At 37.2% G+C, this 12,203-nt stretch overlaps 1 protein-coding gene and 1 long non-coding RNA gene across 2 annotated transcripts in view; one reads left to right on the forward strand and one right to left on the reverse strand.

Annotated features, from left to right (window-relative positions):
- Positions 1 to 12,203, reverse strand: part of LOC140150593 (uncharacterized) — an 84,525-nt gene that overhangs the window by 55,022 nt on the left and 17,300 nt on the right. The gene's annotated exons all lie outside the window — the stretch shown is intronic.
- On the forward strand, positions 9,012 to 12,017 carry LOC140150602 (uncharacterized). Its single transcript, XR_011858818.1, has 2 exons — positions 9,012 to 9,443; positions 10,828 to 12,017. It is a non-coding gene; the product is annotated as an uncharacterized lncRNA (long non-coding RNA).

Below are 12,203 nucleotides of genomic sequence, written 5' to 3' on the forward strand. Positions count from 1 at the left end.
CTCGCACTTTTGTGTTTTAGGAAAGATATGTAAACGACAGATAACACCAAAAAATATGAAGAAATTATTTCCAAACCGTGTTAAGTCAACAATCCATTATGTTGCTCATTTTCAAGAATGCTGGTTAACAATAAGCAGACCATTGTCTCATTTCGTGAACAAAGGTCCACATACCATTGTTACCTTTCGTTTCCTTTATAATCGGTTACCCAACTGAAACTATAATACCAGCTCATTGCGAGTAAAACTGGCACAACCAGAGAAGATCTGATTTAATCAGTCGAGCTGTTTTCAATGAGTGTTATCTTGGTTTAATAGCTTTTAATGGGGTTTAAGTCCTGCAAAGGTCGTGGTGAATTCTACTGTAGACATGACTGCATCATGGTATAATAGACAGCGCCTCCTGGGATCCATTTCGTGAAGCATCGTGACACTTGCAACGTGCGCATAAGACACGAGGACTCAAAGAACGCAACTTTTCAACCTACGACTAGGTTGGTCCACCGCTCATTTTCGCTGAAAATTTAATACAAGCTCTAGTTAATTAATGTTTATCATAACAGAAAAGCATTAGACCGGCGTTTCCTCAAAGCTGTAGATATAACCATTTTAGTGATCGTGACATGCATTTTCTCTCATTTTTAGGCTACTTCGCGCACCAAAAGCATTCATTTTTTCCACAATAATTCAACTTTTACACGTTATTCTTTGCCTGATACTCATGTTTCATATCTTATCTTTGGGCTCAATATGGAAATGAAGGGAGAAACGACTCGTGTATTCCATTTTTTTAAATGTTTTTTGAAAAATCGTATTTGCCATCTGATTTTCAACATTGCGTTACGTAACAGCAAAGGTCACGCCGGTAAAAATTACCGGAAGTGAGCTAAGTTGCTGTCGTACTGTATAGCATTGTAATGTGTACATATGCCAAGCTAATGGTATTGGACATTTCAGAACAACTAGCGGGACCGTTACTTACATATGAATACATGAATCCAAAACCCACCCAAGTCCATGGGAAGTGATTTTGAGAAAAAAACCTGTGTATCATTTTAATTCCTTCAGTTAGATTTACCTGGTCAATATGGTAAGTTGTACGTGCAAATGGGTGGGATAAACTGTATTAGGTATGACGATTAGCATTTCAGGGACTTCGTGGGGTTCATTTTAAATTCTGGACTTGGGTGGTTTTTTGAATCATATACAAAGACAATAATGTTGGAATGAGATTACCACTAGTAAGATAATACAAAATAAAGCACACAGTTATGTATAATGTTGATAAGCATTCTGCCATGTAATATAAACCACACACTTTCCTTGATTAAACCCATTTTTTCTTCAAAAGTCACTCTCCAGCAATGAATGTGTTACAAGTGGACTTTTATACATACTGGATTTCAATCAATGTGTTACAAGACTCAAATCATGGACTTGGGTTGATTCTTTCATACATGCTATTTTTCACATGCTCAATAGACACAGAGAATGAATTTGAGTTGTTCTTTCATATATATATGACAGACCTATGTACATGTATAGCAACACTTTCCCATGCTTAACTCAATTTGGCCAAAGTATGGACTTGGGTGGCTTTTGTATTCATATATTCATATATACAAATCTGATAGTAGTGTACTTAAAGGGCAGGTATATAGCAAAAACAAGTTTATCTCTATTCGAGGAGAATAATTATTACATTACAAGTTGACACTTGTTGCAATTTTTTGTGCGTATTTCTCCTGAAAAAGGAGAAATTGTGTGGGTAAAGTTCAGCCTCGTGTTATATTTCATCCAACTGAAACTATAACATTGCAATATACAGGGAAATCAGATACATGAGTTTGTGGACTAACACGGTTTATATGCTAGTCTCAGATGAAATTCTAAGCTCAAATTATGTATAGGCCTAATATTTCTCATGATATTGATATACATACATATGAATTGTAATATCACAATTGTATAATATATAAAAAAGAAGCGGCTGATTTTATCCATATGTTTAAAAACCATGAAATTTGTAATACTTAATTTGGATTTTTTTTCTGTGAACAGCAACAGTATACGTTCTGTCCATTGAGAGCGTTTATAGTACCTTTTCGCACAGCGGGCACATCTCATTTCATGACGTCACCGGTTTTCTAGGCCAAATATGTCTCGTTCGAAGGAACTCACCGCTTAAGTTGTTTTTTACGGAATATCCATTTTAAAATTCGATATAACAATAACTGTACAGGTAGTAAAACAGTAACTGCAGTAACTGTGACCAGAGGCAGTTCAATAGTAACTGTGATAAGACGTAGTTCAACAGTACCTGTGATCAGAAGTAGTTCAGCAGTACCCGTGATCAGAGGTAGTTCAACAGTACCTGTGATCAGAGGTAGTTTAACAGGAACTGTGATCAGAGGTAGTTCAACTTCAACAGTACCTGTGATCAGAGGTAGTTCAACAGTACCCGTTATCAGAGGTAGTTCAACAGTACCTGTGATCAGAGGTAGTTCAACAGTACCCGTTATCAGAGGTAGTTCAACAGTACCTGTGATCAGAGGTAGTTCAACAGTACCCGTTATCAGAGGTAGTTCAACAGTACCTGTGATCAGAGGTAGTTCAACAGTACTCGTTATCAGAGGTAGTTCAACAGTACCTGTGATCAGAGGTAGTTCAACAGTACCCGTTATCAGAGGTAGTTCAACAGGAACTGTGATCAGAGGTAGTTCAACAGTACCCGTTATCAGAGGTAGTTCAACAGGAACTGTGATCAGAGGTAGTTCAACAGTACCCGTTATCAGAGGTAGTTTAACAGGAACTGTGATCAGGTAGTTCATCCGTTAAGTGGGGGATGAGACTGTCAATCGGGTCACCCACCTTTAAATGCATGATCATTTAACAAATGCGCTGCTTACTAGCGTTTAGCCTGCGGACATCAAAACCACTGAGAACTGAAACGGAATTTTGTACACAAACACCCTGACCATGACCCGCCAAATCAATTTCAGAGAAGATGTATGGATGCATCTTTTCTGTTAATTCTCTGTTATGGTACCAATTTTAAAACCAATTCCAAAATAGACATCCTCAGATACATAACTGCAAGTTTTTCATCGATCGAACGTGATCATAGTTTAAAAAGTACCCATTTTCTCGCGCTTCGCGCGCATCTATACCAAATAGGAGATTGTTTTCGATCGATTATGTAGCGACTACATCGCGCTCACAACGGCTCTCATAAATTATCATAAATCATCAATTATACCATTGTTTCATCTGTTAAACCAAGCATATCTTCTGCAGAAACCATCATCACTGATCATTACCACCTCTAAGGTCAGAAAATGCCTAGGAAACCGAGTGGACAACCTCCGAAGAGTACTAGGAGTTCTGCTACTAGTGACCCGCCGAATTCAACACCAATTTCGGCTGGCAAAACAGTAGAGAGCGATATAGAAAACCGAACTTAAAGAAACGATACGTGGCCTACTTGACAAGGAAGAGACCGTAAAACCTCTGCTTTCCACCTTGGTTAACGGTATCTTAACAAATGAAGATCTACTCAATGAACTGGTAGATGGTATATACAAATCCGTCTACCAAAAAATCAAGGAAGACTCGCTTGCAGCAATAAAGCAAGAGGTCTACAATGGGGTATCGATGGATATTGAAACCAATACCCAAAGAATCAACGATCTACAAGAACAGATCCAATCCCTGTCAGGAGAAAAAGACAAACTAGAAAGACAGATGGATGATCTCGAACAGTACAGCAGAAGGAACTGTCTACTTCTCCATGGAATACCAGAGCACGATAAGGAAAATACCACTGATGCCTGTGTCCATCTTATCAACCAGCGGCTCGGCCTAAACATCAAATCTGAAGACCTCGACCGTACTCATCGTATCGGTAAACCAAAATCTGATGAAGACGCGAAACCGCGACCAATAATTATGAAATTTATTTCATATGCCAAACGCGCTAATGTCTTCGGCACAAAGAAGGATCTCAAAGGATCTAACTTCCTGATCACAGAAAGCTTGACCAATAAAAGGATGGAGATACTCCGCGGAGCTCAAGACATGATCAAATCAGGCGGTATAAAGCGTGTGTGGAGCTATGATGGTAGAATATTCGCTCTAGACAACCGGGGCAAGAAGATATCAATTGCAACAAAATCGGACTTAAATATCGCGGTCTAAGATTTTCAAATTCCATCTACATCACTGTCCGCGATCCTGGATATAATCGGACTTGACTCTCTTGATTTGTTTATCATGTTTATATTTGGATATATCATTTCATGTGTGTAATTTGATATCTTATTAATATTGCTGATGCAATTATCATCTTGTTTACACTTGCAAAACTAATGGTAAGAATGAAGTTTTCTATTATTACATCGTATTTGTCATTCTGCTGGTAACTGTTTAAATTTATTGTTAATTTTGACATTTAATTATTTGCTTTGGACCATATACTGCCTTCAGCTTTCCGCCATATTTGTTTTATTTATTCGTCTTTCCTTGCCATGATGGACACAGTCGATTTTGTGTGCATTGATTTCTGTATTATCAGGGATGCTTCGTTACGCTCGTCATTCCTCCCCAGCATCCTCCTTTGTGATGCTCTTGAGCCAATCACTTGTTTTTTCGCTCATCGTGCTCATTAATTATCACACTTTTGATTCCTCCATCATGGCTTGGGTGCACTCTGACTGTGTTTTCGTTCATTAATTTGGCTCTTGTTGGTCATTTAAACCGATTTTGCGTTTTTGTTCCTATTTACACAGTCCAATATTCGCTGATCAAGCCAGTTTTGCATCAATCATCTTCATTCAGTGCATTGAGTTGTAGAGTACGCTTTCCTGTCTTCGGATTGCTTTTCGTGCGCACTCCCCGTACTGGCTTGACCAATGTACCATAACATAGTGTAGCTTTACGTCTTATGCATAATGTGTCAAAGCTCCTTGTAGATTTACGGCCTATATTAATTTGTATGTTCGTGGCCAAACATTTGTTATTTAATATTTTGGTTTGCATCGTCATCATCAATGGTTTTGTTGTGATCAGTGATCATGGTAAGTGAAGCTTTCATTTTACGTAAATCGATCATACGGGGATTTCCCATCTTACATTCCTTGTTTGACATGCCATCATGGTTTATTTACATCGCGTCAGCATGATTAGCACCTACTTTGCTTCATTTGCGTTGATCACTGCTACACAACAAACCCTTATTGTCCCACCTTTATTTATTTGGTGACCATGTTACAATTGCTCCCATTATCAATAACTATTGTCTCATCAATTGTATTTTGGTTTGTATCGTCACCATTATTGATATTGTTGTGATTACTGATCATGATAATTGAGGCTTTCCTTTCACGTATTCAATGGTCTACGGTTTTAATCACATCCTTTTTGTCATACCGTGCTTTGTTTACACCACATTACCATGATTCGACTACCAGCTTTGCCTCATATCATTGATCATTGTCACATCAATCCCTTGCAGTTCCAACTTTACTTAATTGGTGACCTTATTATAAATATTGTTCTCATCGATGTATTTATCACGGCTTTCATTATCCGTGTTGATGGCGGTTTGTTCTGCCTTGTTATATTATGATTTGGGCCTATACCTAATTTTATTATATTAAGGGTCTCTGAACATATTTGAGTGAATTTACTGTAATTCGATGTTCATGATCTCAGTGCTTTTTGTATTCAATATCATGTCAAGATTATAAAGTCCTGTGTTTCAATGTTCACTCCTGTGCCCGCTGTTACCCGTGATCTTAATATGAAATAAATGCACATATATACCGGAGAGTATGTTATGTGGAAACTAGATCTGTTCTCTTGTACACCTACTGGTATCTGGTCTGCTGCTCGTACCACATTACCCTTCTCATCTGCTCTATTCTGATACCACATATGTGTACACGAGTTCAAATCCTCACTTCCCATTCCCATCCCCCCATTAGCTCTGCAAATATTCTTTGTCATTTACATCAATATTTTTGATTATTTTGGATGTATTATTATACATGTATAGTTGTTTTATCCGTACAAACATATTTCAGTGAATTAACTGTATTTCAATCGCCATGATCTTACTACTTTTTGTACTCTATATGCTTGTCATGATTAATAAGTTCTGTGTTTTAATGCTCTGAGGTTCACTCCTGTGCCTGCTGTTTTCCATGGCCTTGGTGTAAAATAAAAGCACATAATACCAGAGACTGTGTTATGTGGAAACCAGATCTGTTCTCTTGTACACCTACTGGTATCTGGTCTGCTGCTCGTACCACATTACCATTTTCATCTGATCTTTTCTGATATCATCTGTGTACATGAGTTCAAATCCTCACTTCCCATTCCCATCCCCCATTAACGCTGCAGATATTCTATGTCATCCACATCATTTTGATTATTTGTTTTATCTGTACAATTTAATACCTATATATGACGTCATGATTCGTCAGATTATTATTTCATTATATTTCTGTTATTTCATGACTGATCTGACTATTAGAATTGTTTTCATATTTCTCTATGTCGAAAGGTATTATTAACATGTGCTTATTGTTTCATCTTTTCCATTTTGATACCAAAATAGTTTGATTTACTATACCATGTTCACATTTGAGCTATATTTGTTTTTTCTATTGATGATTTGGTTATTGCTTAAATTATTCAGTTCATTTAATTGTTTTTTTATTCAAGTTCGTTTCGTTCATATTTTACATGTATATTTGAGTCTGAGAGCTTAAGAGACTGGTGCATTTTTTTTTCACCACTGGGCACAGCCTCTCCCGCTTCTATACTAATTATTCAAATCTTTTAATTTGTTTACAAGTTGTAATTTAAGTAAATTTATTGGTAGTTTAAGTTTTGTGTTATTCGTATAATGTCCGATTTCATGTCCAATATCAAATTTGATCCATTTTCTTTTAATTGCTCACTTAATTCTCATAATGATTTCTTTGATGACACCTTGAACCTCAATTATAACAAGATCAATAACTGTCAATATTATAGTAGTGAAAATTTACCCGATGCGACTGAATTAGGCGCCAGCGACCTTTCCATTCTGCATTTTAACATCAGGAGCCTCAACAAACATACCACCGATGTTGCAAACTATCTTTCTATGCTCGATCATCACTTTGATATTTATGGCTTCACGGAAACGTGGTTTTCTCATGATGATGATGCAAATCTGGCTGATCTTAGCAATTATTCATCAGTAAATTGTGTAAGGCATGAAAGGAATGGTGGCGGCGCCTCAATTTATATCAATCCATGTATCAATTTTCGCGAAAGATGTGATCTTAAATTAGATTGCCAACATTGTGATTCTGTGTTCGTTGAGATTAACCACAAGTCTCAACAAACTATTGTTGGAATTATATACAAGCCGGAATATGTGATTTTTGACGATTTTATCAATCAGTTGACAAAGACCCTTGAAACTATCTCTAAAGAAAAGAAAAGATGTTATATTATGGGAGACTTCAACATCGATCTTCTAAAATACGATCAATTGCCTAAAGTTAACAGATTTGTTAACCTTTTCTTTTCTCATGATTTTTATCCATGCATCGATCGTCCGACTCGTGTATATCGCAACCGGCATGGCGTTACTGGTTATTCATGTATTGATAATGTATTCTCCAACGTTGTGTCAACTAATCACAAGTCTGGTGCTTTAATTACAGATCTCTCGGATCACTTCCCTGTGTTCACCATATCAAAGGGCTCCAGGTTCTTCCCACCACCCAAGCCAACTGTTAGGCAAGCTAGACAATTCAAGCCTGATAACATCAAAGGCCTTAATAATGCTCTTTCTCAATCCGACTGGCATTCTGTGTATGATATTGATGACCCTGAGGAAGCTTATAATAAGTTTAATGATAAATTACTTACTTTACTTGATATTCACTGCCCAATAAAAACTACTAAATCTAACTACCGGAATACTCCTAAAAAACCCTGGGTTACTAAAGGTCTAATTAAATCGATCAAAACTAAAGATAAATTATACAAAAAGTATATTTCTAAACCTCTGATAATAATGAAATTAAATATAAAAAATATAGAAATCACCTTAATAGTCTCCTCCGTGTTGTCAAAAATCATTCTACACTAAAGAAATTGAGCTCCACAATAATGACATGAAAAAAATGTGGTCAACTTTGAACAATTTACTCGGGCGTAACAAACATTCAAAACTTCCTGACTTTTTTACTGATGACATTGGTAGCAAAATCACCAATGCTCATGAAATTGCCACCAAATTCAACGATTTTTTCACAAACATTGGTGCTTCCCTTGCTGATAAAATTCCACCTCCATGTGGCGATTTTCAGGCTCCATCAAAACCGCCACTAATGAATAGCATTTTATATCCCCAACAACACCGGAGGAACTAATTAAATTATGTGCTAACCTAAAATCAAGCCATAGTTCAGGCATGGATGGCATCAGCACTATCTTATTGAAATCAATCATAAACAATGTCAGCATGGTCCTCTGCCACATTTTCAATATTTCAATTAAATATGGCTTAGTTCCTGATAAACTCAAAATTGGCAAAGTGACACCAATCTTTAAATCTGGTGACACCCATGATTTTTCGAATTACAGACCAATTTCAATCCTTCCAGCCATTTCTACTAAATTACTTGAAAAGGTTATTTATAACCGAATCCATGATTTCATTTCATCGCACAACATTCTTAGTCCCAACCAATTTGGATTCAGGCAAAAACGATCAACCTATATGGCAATTAATGAACTTTATAGCATAATTACCCAGAATTTAGATAATAAAATTCACACTGTAGGTATTTTCCTTGATCTCAGCAAAGCTTTTGACACGCTCAACCATGAAATTCTTTTAAATAAACTTGACACTTACGGCATTAGAGGAATTGCTAATAATTGGATCCGTAGTTATCTTAATAACAGGAAACAGTTCGTTGTATTCAATCAAACCTCATCTGAAATAGTCTCGCGGCCAGACTGTATGTGGCTATCACGAACATACAGTCTGGGAAACTGAAGGATCTACGTGATTGTGATTGGACAGTCGATTCTGAGTGTCAAGTCACGCAATTGATATAACATCGTTCGCAATTGGTCAAGATACCATGACGTAATTTAACCCCGGAAGCCGTTCGTCAGCTGGCTGCAGTGTATTACGGGGATTTCCCGGGAACTGTGTACGGTTGTTTACGAGGATTTTATGTAAACAAACAAGGTGCTAAACATGAACAAAAGAAAGTATAATTAAAATGCTGTGTGGCGATCCGAGTGACACTTTATGGATACAATTTGTATGGATTTACCGTGACCGGCGCGGCAGACAGCTGAAGCACGATCGCGACAGAGACAGCACAGGGCAGTTTTGTGCTGATCTAAGAAAGCTTAAAAGTGACGTGAGTATATTTATATTTAATTAAATAATTAGGTGGCTGGCATTTTCTTCGGAAGGGGGGGGGGGCAAAAATACAGGGGGGTCATAGAATTTTCAGACCAAAAATAGGGGGTTATAATTTTTTAAACACCCAAAATAGGGGGGTTATAGAATTATTAAGGGCTGGTGACTCGAAATTTTCACGCGCTGCGCGCGCATTCTTTAGTTCACAATCAAAATGTGCATACAATCTATAGCTATATAATGCAAATTATTTATGCACTTCACGCATCTTCATCGCTCTTAGCCTTTGGCGACTCCGCTTTAGTTCCGCAATGAATGATTTGTCTTGAGTGCGTGTAGGTGGAAGGGGGTGGGGGTGGGGTTGGTCATAAAAATTTTTGACCCAAGATAAGGGGGTTGTTAAAAAGTTTTGGCTGCGATAGGGGGGGTCATAAAAAATTGACTCTGGTCACTGACATATTTGGGACCCCCTTCTGAAGAAAATGCCAGCCCCTTATACTAGGAGCTTTACATGAATTGAATCCTACAGTCTGAGGGCCGATGACACACATTCGATGGGTGTACATGTAAGGTGCTTGCATGGAAGGTCATTAGTTCAAATCATCCTCCACTGACCTCCATGGCTCCAGAAGACATGCAAATGCATTTGCATGTCTTCTGGAGCATGTCTGGAGGATGAGTGAACTGATGACCTTCCGTGCAATAATTAGGGACTGTGCAATAATTATGAGCCGGGGGGAGGGTAAAATTTCCGAACGGTTTGCCAAAAATTGCTTGCCCCACCCTCTATCAACCTGCCAAAAATTATTTGCCCCCCCCCCCCCTTGCGCATGGCCGCATGCCAAATTTTTGGGATCCTAATTTACAAGATACATGTTGCGGCGCAGCAAGCAGGAATATTCTATGTATTTCCGTACTGTTTTCCTAAGCCTTTTTAGAGCGTTTTATTTAAAAGGCGCCACATGAATGTGTGCCAAAAATTCCTAGCACCCCCAATTTTACCCTCCAGGGCTCATAATTATTGCACAGCCCTTATATGTACCGCAGGGTGGTGAATGGGGGGGCAAAGTTTTTTGGTAGGCCAAAGGGAGGTTTGATTTTAAAATAGGTGACGAAAAAATAAAACCCTGTTCTATGGGGCTGACCTACTGAGATTTTTCCAAAATTGGGAAACAATTTAAGTTTACAAATGAATGCCACTGAGTAAACCAAATGTTGGGAGGTAATTTTTAAAGTTTGACTAGCTATAAAAATGTACCTACAGTCCACCTGATCTGCAACCAGTATGTGACCAGTCACAGTGTATCATTTTCAATTTACCAAAAAAATTGTTTGATTTTAAACAATAAAAATATTTTATTCTTTTCCTTTAAAATTTACAGGTTGAGGTGGTAAGTCGAGTGGTTGACCAAGCCTGGGAAACTTACAGAAGCCACCTGGGAGTCAGCAATATGAGGTTCCACATTCTGCGTTATTAGTCTGATGTACACTGGTGTGGCAACAAGCATTCCACAAACAACTTTTAATTTAACACATTCCAATTTAGAAACTAAATTTATGCAGTGAACTGTGGCAACAAATGAATAAGGATTGATATTATGAAGCTTTGTTAGACTGGATAGACAGAAGCTGAGAATCATGTTTATTCAGTGATTCTCAAATCTCCAATGAGTGCACCACTATGAACTCTTTAAATTACACCATAGTACCACTTTCAGTGCACCTTAATAGCATGTAATTGGTACAAAATTCACAGCAAAATCATCTGGCCATTCTTACATCCGTTCACAGCTCAACTTATTGTCAGAAAAATGCAAGTATTTTCATACCCTATGAAATACTTCCACTAACTCATTGTGTGGCAATAGATGGCCTTGAGGTCTACATGAAATGTGTAATTTCCACCTCTTGATGAGAGATGAATGACTATAATCTGACTTATAAATGACCATGGTATATAAAAAATACATTTTATTCAACCTCTTTTCATGGTATCTGAAGATTTACTTTTCATACACTATTGAAAGAAACTATAATTATATTTGATAACACAAGCACTGGTAATACTGTTGGTAATTACAAATGGCATTTAATAACAATCATGACTTTGTATTTCATGACTTTGTATGTGTAACAATGGAAAGAAAGAATAATAATTACAAGCATAATTATTTTAGTTTGTTTGAATTTGCTTCAGTGTTAATACCTGGGGAACTACTCAGAATAAATGTGTTGTCATCATCGAGCAACAATCTGCAGGAAAGGGTACTCTTTTCATGCATCATCGTGGTCTGCAATTTAATATACAATCCTACAAACCTTTGGGACAAAAATATTTTTGCAGGCAAAAATAAAAATCATGAAAGATCATGGGTTTTATTTTTGCCTGCAAAAATGTTTTTGTCCCGTAGGCTGTAAATGTTTGAAACTGTGAATACAAGAAACTGCAAGTTGAAGGGGTTGGAATAAGCGATAGCCCGATAGCCATGCCTACCAAATTTTCCATTGGGCTATTGGGTTTTATCTCCATGTGGCCCGTCGGGCTATTTAAAAAACATTTAATTAATTTATTTATTTATTTATTTTTTTCGGTTTTGGAGTGTCCCTGGACCCTAGAGCTAAGGCCTTAAAAATTGTTTGATTGGCGTAACCCGAGCGAATTCTAAACTTAAACACCCTAAAAAATAATAATAAAAAACCTTTTTTTAAAGTTCCAAGGCCTTTATCATACGAAATTTAAAGCTTAAAAAGCGGGTGC

The sequence above is a fragment of the Amphiura filiformis genome, chromosome 4 (assembly GCF_039555335.1).
Source record: "Amphiura filiformis chromosome 4, Afil_fr2py, whole genome shotgun sequence".
NCBI classification, from domain to species: Eukaryota; Metazoa; Echinodermata; class Ophiuroidea; order Amphilepidida; family Amphiuridae; genus Amphiura; species Amphiura filiformis.